The sequence below is a fragment of the Diadema setosum genome, chromosome 17 (genome assembly GCF_964275005.1).
Source record: "Diadema setosum chromosome 17, eeDiaSeto1, whole genome shotgun sequence".
NCBI lineage: Eukaryota > Metazoa > Echinodermata > Echinoidea > Diadematoida > Diadematidae > Diadema > Diadema setosum.
The window spans coordinates 13,542,037-13,549,967 of NC_092701.1; positions in this window are offsets into that span (position 1 = coordinate 13,542,037).

Consider the following 7,931-nt stretch of genomic DNA (forward strand, 5'->3'; position numbering starts at 1 on the left):
ATGATTGTGACATTGTGTCCAAGTGTGACTTAAAGCTGCAATATGACTTTCTGAGAAAAAGCAAATCTGCTAAGTGTCCAAATTTGCACTGACTGGGCATTTCTAGCTAGATACGTTTTATTCATTACATGTCCGTAATGTGTGCACAATTCTGCATGTCCATATGTTTAAAGCACAGAATAGGCTCTATTGAATACTAAAATGTCCATGTTTACTAGAAGCATAACTGCATTAGCTTTTAAAGTACGTATATATGTTGAAATGGAAGTATACATGCATATTATGTGAGTTCACCGTGTCATGTGCATTGCATTGTGGTTGAAACCATGTTCGTGTGGCGTAGACCGACTTTTGAGAAATTTTTTCCATCTGAGTCTTGGTGTTACATATTTCCTTGTTTTGTCAAGATCATAGATGCAAGAATACTGTAAAACATAATATATTCGTGGCATAAAACTTTGCGAATTGGAGCCGATGGCCTTTTTTGTGGCATGAAATTTTCACAAATTGCCACTGGTGTTCAATGCAAATAGTGTAGACAAGAACTTTCGTGTGCATTTTAATTTTGCGAATCTTGGCTCTTGCAAAATTCATGAAATTAAAATGCACTTGAACATTCCTCATTTTACAGTAACATTTCTTGCATGAGAATGCCTTAAAATTATTTTTTGTTGTTGTGGTAGAATAATTGACATTAAAAATTCAAGAAAAGAAACATTATTTCTTGTATAGCATTAAAGTTATCCTTCAGTGTTGCATCACATAGAAATAGGCTGCCATATGTCGGAAATATGAAATACTCGTGTTAATAACCAGTCAGGCTGCAAGCAACACCCACCTCTTGTATTTTGTTCCCCCTGCCTGTGTCTTGAGCATCTAAACGAGTCTTGTGTGACATACCATTAAATCTTCTCCCCGAAGAGAACTGCACACATGTATCACCAAACTTTCTCTATCATTGCTATTGTTACTTGTTTTCACTCCACACCCCTTCTACAAGGTAAAACTGAAATTCAGTTTATATTAAAAAGTGATTTTGCCTGCAAATCGTAAGATATGTGTCGGTGTATTCATTCCATTACAGACACTGTTCCTTCATGGCAGATATGTTGTCATTTTAGTACTACAGTAGTCTGTTAAAAGGTCATGTGCAGTAGCTGTGCGCAGTAACCCAACTAATGCAAAGATTGATACATATGGTGAATGACTGGAACTCAATATTCATACTTGGTAAATTTGCAAACTTCATCAAATTTTGATATTTAGGCACAGCAATTACATGTAGGTCAGTGAAGTAATCTGAAAATATCTCTTCAAACACCCATGAATGGTTCTATTATAAACATGTACATGTCACAGACGGCATTGAAATTTTGCACATTTTGTGCAGCCAGAAACTAGCACAAAAATAAAAGCACGCAATATTTTTGCTTGCCATATGTTCTAGTAGTTGACGTCTTGATTCCATGGAATAAAAAAGACGCAAAGCTCTTCTTACCAGGCCAAGTGTGAAAAATTGGTCGCGTGAAAATATCCACTCTTACAGTATAAACATGTTGAGATTTCACATATTGGCTCCACGGAGAAATGAAGAAACAAACTGGTCATGCATTTTTGGCCAATAAAGCATAAGTTTACTCAACTCGAATTTTCGGCGTCCTACACCTTCTTCAAGAGTCGTGACAAGACTCCTGAAGAAGGCGTAGGACACCAAAATTTTGAGTCGAATAAACTTGTGCTTTATTGGCCAAAAATGCATTACCAGTTTGTTTATATTTATATATACAATTTTGTATACACACACACATATATATATAAATGCACAGTATTTTGAATATTTATTATAAACATGTATTTGTAGAAACACAGTGAAACAACTGGATTGTAAACATTGCAAAGTTGGAAATGGGGATGGATGGGGATGGGTTTGTGGTGAGGGAAGAGAGGCTCGTTTCCAAGGGTTCCTACATGTCTATGTATCATCCACACAGGAAATGGCAGCATCCCTAATTAGTCACACCCTATCTCTTTCTCTCCTATGACCATGTGAATAAATTATTACTTATGGATTGTAGACTCCATAGTGTCTACCAACATGAAAAACTTATGTACAATGCATGCACTTCACAGAGGGTTTTACTTTTCGGCTTTGAGTGGGCCGAGGTGAGATTTGTGCCATATCAATGTTTGTGTGCCTGTAATGCATGTGAACCAGTTGTGTGCCAGGTTGTGAATCCTTGAAGCATATATTTGCAAGTTCCCCGTCATACAACAATGAAGGGGGTTGTCACTTAGTGTATTTGCTTGGATGATTTATCCTTTTTCTTTTTATTATTGTTTTCGTATTCAGCCTTCTGAACACGCACAAATCTAGTTGTGTTTATACAAGGGCCAAGGCAAATAAAATTGATTGATTACTTGGTAGTGTATTTGCTAAATTGAGACGAATAACTTCCAGTGGTATTCAAAATGAGTACATATGACACTTAGAGATTTCAGACAAGTACTGAATGCATGTTTGACTGATGAAAATGAATTAAAGGGGAAATCCAGTCCAAATATAAGTTAGTCTGATAAGAAAGAGTAAGATATTACGAGTTCAACGATATAAATTTGATCGAAATCAGACGAATAATAAGGAAGTTATGATATTTTGAAGTTTCGCTATTTTTTGGGGGAAACAGTTCTTGAACAGTCAATATGAAGAATAAGTTTTGTAGTTGTGTTGAATAATGTAAGATTTTGTTTTGGTACAATTATGATACATGTAAGGCACTTAGATACTGTGTATTAAGGGCAATATAAATGTTAATTATTATAATTATTATTATTATTATGAATATGCAAAAAGTGAGCATGCCATCCCCCCACAACTTACATACATTCATACATTCAAAATTTCCAGTTTTTCATTCAAACGCAATTATGCCCGAGGCTCAAATCCTCATATATCTCACTGATCACACTATTCTGAAGTTACTCAACCAAGAATAACATCAGGTTTCAGACTTCAAGGACAGAAACATTGAATTTTTATTTATTTATTTATCTATTTATTTTTTGTACACGATCAATGGAAAAATTGTGAGGATATGACATGGTTAGCTCACCATTTGCATATTCATACCCACTGTACAAAAACTGTTTTAGAGAAATCATCAAAACTTCAAAATATCATAACATCCTTATTTTTCATCCGATTTCAGTCAAACTTTTACCATTGAACTCGTAAAATTTTACTCTTTTTTATGAGACTGGATTTCCTCTTAAAGTGTTTTTCCGATGTCTCAATGGCATGAAGAAGAGACTGGAAAATATGTGTTTGCTCCGAATTGGAGCGGTGAGTCCTTGTATCTCTCACCCACCTCCATTGTAGACATGCTTCAATTGTGAGTATACAGAGCGAGACTAATTCCACCAGCAGTTTGTGTCCCATGAAGCAGGAATTCTCTTTTCTCTTTTCTCTCTTCTCTTTATAATGAAGCATTCAAACACACTATTTACATTTCCCTTATTGTGGAACGTTGGATTTTTTTTACATCCTTCACCTTAACAATGAACATCACCAACAACTTTTGAACACAATGTATGTTCAAAAGGGGTCTAGGGCAATTTACCCCCTGGGCAATCACCCTGCACCCTTGGCCCTAATCCTAATCCTAACCTAATGCAAACTCCTAATCCTAAACCTAACCCTAGTCTTTACTCTAACCTTGCCACTAATCAGTTAGCCGGGGGGGGGGGGGGGGGGGGGGGGGGGGGAATTGCCCTCAGGGGGTAATTGCCCAGATACGATTCAAAGTGACCATTTGGCTCATGCGCATCTCACTCAACACAGTAATCTCACTTTCACTGTCTTTAACAGTCTTCACTAAAAAAAGGAAACAATTTTATGTTAACATTAAGACTCAAACATATAGGATAATTTACCCTTGAAGCAACTATATAAATTGCAACATGCACACATTGTCCTTCATCCTGAATAAGGACATATTGATTATATTTCTGCCCAATACATATAGGAAAGTAAAATTGATGCCATGTCTTAATTTATCTATAGCAGTCGTCTCATCAATTGGTTATCATGGAAATGGGACCTTCAATTGGCCAAAGTTTAAGCCATTTTACTTCTGAAATTTCATATTTTCCCTGCTCTGTGAGGTGGGCCAGCCCCCCCACACACAAACACACACATACAAACACCCTCCCCGGCCCACTCGGTCATTTCGTTCCCTCGCCTGGCATCTCTACCACTTTCTCAAATCAAAATGTGGGCATGTATGGAGGTACAGGCTACCAGACAGCCAAGTATCAAATGTATGGTTGACTGATGAAAACGAGTTGAGTGTTTTTCAGATGTCTCAATGGCATGAAGAGGAGAATAGAAATATGTGTTTGTCTGTTCCTTGGAGCATGAGTCTTTGTACCTCTCACTAACCTCCACCTTAGACATCCATTGTGATACAGAGCGAGACTTTCCCTTTCTGTTGTCACGCCTAACGTTTCCCGTGAAGCGGGACTTCTCTTTTTCTCATCTCTTTTCTCTTTAAGCAGAAAACAATGAAGGATTCAAACATTATTTACATTTCCCATGATGATGCTTTTAGCCTTGGAAATTTTAATGTACCTACACCCTTTACCTTCGAATGAACAGCCTTTCAACATAATGCGTGTTCAAAACACAATTTCGCTCATGCGCACCTCACTTAACAGCGTAATAGTACCACCTTCAACGTACTTGGACATCAGTTTTTGCTAAAAACACAATTATGTTAACAAGACTCAAACAATATAGCATAATTTACCCCTTGAAGCAACTATGCAAATTGTAATTAACACACATTGTCCTTCAACCCGAATGAGGAAATGTCGATGTATTTCTTCATCAACTGATCATCATTGAAATGGGACCTCTAAGTATATTGAGCCATTTTACTTCTCTAATTTCACATTTTGCCTACTATGGGATGTAGGCAAGCCCCCGACACACCCTCTCCGCTCGGTTGTTACACTCCCTTGCCTGGCATCTTCCGCTTTCTTAGATAAAAATGTTGGCATGTGGAGGTACCTCTAAGTAGGTATGGCTATGGATAAGTACCATTGACCCTTCTGCAATAAGAACATATTGTCGCTGGGGCGACAAGAAATTTTGGTGAAAATGACTTTTTTTTACTTAATGGTCAGATAATCGGTTAAGTGATGTCCTGTCCAAATCCTAAAATGAAGCCACCACGGCATGTTAAAGGAAAGGCTCTCTCATTTGATACAGTGCTTTGGCTGCCATATTTTTTTGCTCTCCTAAACATTTGCCATTTTGTTGATACGAGGTCTTGTCGCCCCAGCGATGATATAATTCCCCCCCCCCCCTTTTACAATCAGATCTTCACTACTTTTTAAATTTCAGACTTTCCCTGCTCTGGGAGGTGAGCAAGCACCCCCCCCCCCCCCCACACACACACACACACACACACAGAGAGAAACATCCGGATTCTACCGCTTTCTTAAATAAAAATGTTGGCATGTATGCAACAATGAAGGGAAAAAAAAAACATATACAAACACGAACAAAAATAAATAACATGGGTTGTTTTTTAAACAGAATGAAGATGCAGAAAATCAACCTTTAATAACAGAGATAAGACTTATACAGGCCCAAACTGAGTACATGCAAAAAAAAAAAAAAAAAAAAAAAAAAAAAAAAAATTCTTCCAGTAATATCTCATTTCAAATTAATCTCTTAACTACCTATGGACCTATAACATGCTGCCATCTGTTGGGCCCTAAAACATTTCATCCTGTAGAACCAACAGGTGAGCTGATCACAGAGTGACTTTCATATACATGTATATTGTTGACATTATCCTTTCCACAGTCGATATATGTTGGTTCCTGAAAATATCAATGTAATGTGCTTGTACATGTAATTTAATGATTTAATCTAATAATTCATACGGTACACCCACATACATGTATATGAATATTTAGCTGTGCAAAACACATCAAATACCAAACCCAATGTAGTAGCTATGCATATGACTGTGTATAAATTGCTTTCTTTCATATGTGCTGTATGTATACAGTTAAGTGGCTTTAGATGAAGAGCATGCAAATAAAGGTTTAATCAGGGTCAAAGGTAACAAAGACTGGTTCTGTTACTTGGTTGACAGTGGGATACTGTATATTCAAGTACAGACCAAATATTCATAGAGTACCCAAGTTGCCTTTACACACAAATGTCTGTATGCTACCAATATAGATGAACAAACCCCATGCTGAGGCATAACCACACATACATACGGGAAGCACTTACATGGCTACTTATCTTGCCTTCATCAACCTCCTCCCCCCCCCCCCCCCCCAATTTCCACTAGATTTCATCATGAAATTATTGCATGTTAGTATTGTACATTGATCAGAATGCATCACAAACACATTGATGAAAGAAACAAGAAACATCCCACCTTTTCTGTTATATTCTTAGAATGGTTATGGTGCCTTCCTATAGAATGTAAATAACTTATTAAATGTACATGGTGATTGCTACATTATGGCCACAAATTACAAGTTGTGTTCTACATTTACTACAAATGTACACTGTATCTTCACTCTCACATGTTTTACACATAGTATCATACCTGTACCAGAATTGACTTCTGGATCTGGAATATTCACCCTACAGAGAATTATGTTTATATGCTTACTTTCAAATGGCCATGGATCTTTTTGTGCTGCTAATTTTATAAATTTTGACTGATATGGTGCTTTTATTGACCAGCTTTCATATAAACCAAAGATCTCTGCCACTAAATATCTTGTGGAGATCTGTACAGTATTATGCTCAGTTTGAAAGGTCAGGCCATATATTTCAACTACAGTATTAGTCCTTTCATTTCAAGCAATGCCTCTAGCACCTGAAGAGTACAGTCATTAAAGTCACACCCACCCCGCCACCTTCCATGAACAAAATAAACATATCATAGGCAGATCAATACTGAGATACATGGAATAATAGTACAGCTGTGTATCAACATAACATTTTGAACCAAAGAAAGCATTTCAGTGGCAGCAAAACTTATATAACTAAACTACAGTACACACATCTAACAAAAAGGAGGGAAAAACAATGATTAATGCTGCTGATGAAATGTAAATATGAAGCAAGGAGTCTTCAACACATAAAACATCACTTTGACACATTAACATCCGCCAAACAGAAAATTTAGTACATAAACTCTTTGTGCAACGTGTGATCTCTCTTCACTCATACAGTCGTGATCTCATCACAGCTTTACTAGTCTAAAATTAACTACCTGCTATTTTTCTTTGACTGCTTCTGTGCCAATCATATTCTACAGAATAATGTCTTCTTAAAAAATCTTTGAGCATAGAATTTCTGCCACTGATTCTCATCAGAAATGATAATGGGCAAACAATTTAAGGGGTTTTATATGCTTATTCTGAATAAAACTCGTTAAATGTAACCCAAAACCTAACTTAAACTCAGAGCCCTGCTGTCAATACAAAAACCTCTACAATTACACAAATACCAGTATGTCATTTGAAAACAAGTACACTTGTCATCTTTCTTTTATTGTCTTTGAATAGCTTCCAGATGAAAACAAAGATGGCCGCCTAAAATCTACTGTTCCTCCGACGTAGGAAGTGTACATTGCCACTAACCTGCATAATTTTCATTTTTCTAGCATATCAACAGATGCTCTTACATGATCTAAGACAGCAAATTACTCTTCATTGGAAAAAAAAAAAAAAAAAAAAGCAACTTACACACTCCTCTGATGTACCTTCATGTATGAAAGGCACTGTGTGGAATCAGAGTGTGGTTTTGTTTATTTTATCCCACGCAGTACTGAGGACCTGGCTTATATCCTCTGGTATTCTAAGATAAACAACGCAGTTCAGTTCATCTTTCA